The sequence below is a fragment of the Lepisosteus platostomus genome, chromosome 10, assembly GCF_059453375.1.
Source record: "Lepisosteus platostomus isolate fLepPlt1 chromosome 10, fLepPlt1.hap1, whole genome shotgun sequence".
In the NCBI taxonomy this organism is placed as follows: domain Eukaryota; kingdom Metazoa; phylum Chordata; class Actinopteri; order Semionotiformes; family Lepisosteidae; genus Lepisosteus; species Lepisosteus platostomus.
Window position 1 is genome coordinate 53,214,984 of NC_142620.1, and position 3,474 is coordinate 53,218,457.

Here is a 3,474-nt window from a genome sequence, read left to right on the forward strand (position 1 = left end):
CACGTCGGCTGTGCGTTTTGATTTCAGGTTCATGTCCCAGCTGGAGCACACAGCTGGGCTGACTGGGAAGTGTCAGTGAAATCTTGCCAGCAGAGCTATTTTTAATCATACAGAACCGCTGCATTTATTAAAGTAAGCAGAAGGGAAGACAGAGATGAGGGTGACATTTCGGGCGAAACGGGACTAACCCGTGATTATACAAAGGGAAGCACATGAGAGAGAGGCACAGGCGGAGGTCAGCATTTCTGCCTCGTGGTGATGGGGCCCCCAGTTCGATTCCTGACCTGGGGTGCTGTCTGTGTGGAGTTTGCATGTTCTCCCCAGCTTCATGTGGGTTTCCTCCGGGTGCTCCGATTTCCTCCCACAATCCAAAGATATGCGGGCAGATTAATTGGCTTCTGGGGAAAACTAGCCCTGGTGTGAGTGTGTGTGGTGTGTGTCTGTGTTTGTGTCATGTCTAGGGGATATCCTGGCTTGCTCACGTTGCTTGCTGGGATAGGTTCCGACTGCCTTGTGATCCTGTACTGGATAAGGCGGTAGGAAAACGGACGGATCCCTCATCTCAGCGGGAATCTTGCAGAGGGGCTTCAGATGAAGTGGCGCCCTGCCGCCTGTTTTTAAGGTCACTGTCACTGGGCTCTAGTTTCCTGCAGTGCTGTGCTCAGCACCACCGCTCATGAAACAGCAACCCTTACTCCTTACGGCACCTGCAGCTCAAGGGCTCAAGGAGAACCTGTTTCCTTTCAGGTAGGACAACAGCCAGGTCACCTGGGTCATGAGCACCAAACTGGAACAAAGCTGGTCAGGTAGGACATCAAAACACCCCCCTCACCCACCACCACCCCCGTTTCCTTCATTTTAATGTCTCAGTCTTCTTCCGAGAGTGGATGCAGAGGACATACCCACCCTGGTTTCACCACTTCTCTCTTTATGGGAACTACTTCTGCTTTTTGTTCCCCCGAAGTGCAGGTAGTAGCCTTGCTGAACACCCACATCCGTCGGCGCCTGAACCCAGTGTAAAAGTACCGCTGGAGGAATTCATCTCAGATGAACGGAGTATGAGCATCATGAGCTACAATTCCATCCGCTTTTACTTAAACGTGAAAGCAGCTGTTTTCTGAGGTGCTAATTAATAGCCCTCAGCTCCCAGCTTCCTTAATTATGTAATAGGCATGTATCCAGTACAGGAATGTGCTTGCACTGAGACGTTCTGCTGAGTAACTTCAGAACAAAATGACATACAGTTGCATTTCTTAACGCACACAGACGATGGCGCCGTTTCGCTATTTGTGGGACACGGCTCTCAACTTCCTTCACACAAGAAAAGTTTAGCGCTTCCCTAATGGATGCCGAAAACACATCCCGAAAGGAAGCACCTCTCATGGGAGAGCACGGCTGAGCTTATGACCCTGTGGCGTTACGAGTGACTCGATACCACCCGATTTCTCCAGAGCAAGACGACTCTCATAAAAGCAGTAACCAGCTCGGAAAGTCTCCAAGTATTCCTATAAAGCATCCTTAATCTCCCACAAGAGCGGTCACACGGGTAGCCCAGACAACTGCTGGTATTGTTCTTCGGACAAACAGCCCAGAAAACACGCAGGGGTCATTTGTTGCGGGCGCGAAGTCTAGTAATGACTCTGTGCAGGCGGCCGTGTGCTATTCCTTGGAGTTTATTTCCCGCTGCCGAGGAAGGATAAGATCTGTTTGTTGTGCAACACAGAGACACCCCTCTAACTTTCACATACCTGTAGGATGTCGGTTCTTTCAAAACATAGAATTCCACGCAAATGAGGCGGGCGCTTTTCCTGCGGCGTTTTTGAAATGAACGCCTTTCAAGGCGCAAAATAGAACAAGGTTTGTTACAGCGAGTTTACCTCCCTGTTTTAATTTGTGGCAAAACACGGATAATACCAATTTAACATGTTGATCAGTCTGAGTTACCATTCTTGTTATCTCGCGCACCTTCTGTAAAAGCGCACGTGAAGGTTTTCCGACTCTTTCCGTCCTAATGTATATGTACAGTACATTTCTTCTGAACGTTTAGGTCTAGGTAAAGCTTTAGGGTAAAGACGAGAAAGGGGAACAGAGACAAGACGGAGCTCCCTCCTGCCATCAGAGATCCACTCTTAACGTGCTGCTGAAAGGCCGTGGGTATTTTACCTGCAGTCCAGCGGCGGGTGAAAGACTGTGTCTCCAGTTACCCGCAACGTGGGATATTCAAGTCAAACGTGGCAGAGGAAATAATAAGAGCTACTGCCAAGAATGACCTCTTTTCAGGTGTTTCCCAACGGGACGTCCACCGTGACAAAAACACGAGTGCCTCCATAATAACGAAACGCGTAGTTCAAAATTGCCGGTTCAATCGCAAGGAGCTTGCGGATTTAGTACAGAGCTGCAAGCTGATCTTGCCCCCAACATTAAAAAATGCGAGGGATATAAGAGAGTCGTGGCTTGATAAAGCGGGTATGAAAAGAAATCTCTGCAAATTGTCACTGATGCTCAGTGGCGCCACAATCCCCACTGGATTAACAACAACAGAAACATTTCCTAGCGAACTTCCCCTGCTGTGCAGAACAAGCGGAATATATAGTTAATGCGTACAAAGAGAGCTACTTAACAATAAAATGTCCCTTCCAATCCAGAGTAATCCATCGGTGCATTCTGAGAGACTTGTTTTATACAGAGCACAGCTGACGGCTCTGGCACAGAACCTTGCAAAGAGCTGCTCTTTCCCATTTTGTCGAAACGCTACAGCTAAATCAATTCTGTAGTACATAGAATTGACCACACAGGGGCAGTAGTCTGATTCTTAAGGACACGTTTTATAATGCCAAATCTCGCCTGAATGTGTGCCTCTTTGGTATTGACTTTTTAAATTATATATATATATTCTGCTGTCATTAAGATAAGAATTATCTACATCATATTATTCTGCACAAATTGTTTGTGGAAAACCACGCTGTGAAATACACTCATAGAAAACCAACTTTTGAAGGAGAACCGGACACAACCAAAGACGTAATTTGCAATATTCCCGAGCGCCAGCAAAGCTCCTCAGCCTGTTCTGATAAGCGAATGCCAGTTCTCCGCTGTTCCCAGCAGTTACGCGTTTTCCTCTTCCCCGGTTCCGGTTGCGGATCCGATACCGAACCCCGTGCCCCGCTGTGCTGGCTTTGTCAGAGCACATAAAGAGCTTGTGTTGTCCCGTCTTCTGAGCAGTGATTCCTCACTGTGGCACTGAACCAGTGCCTTCTTTTTTTCACTCCAGCGCAGTTCCTCAACACAGGATAATGGATTTCAGTTTTATATTTGAGGCAGGATACATTTGATATTTAATTTGATATAACCCAGTTTCAGAGCTGGCCTCATCTAGATGTGTATCCTGAAATGCAACCAACAAGACCTCTGCAGAAGGAAGTAAAAACTCGTTGGCTGTTAACAGTTGCTTAGACAGGAGTGCAGCTGCACATT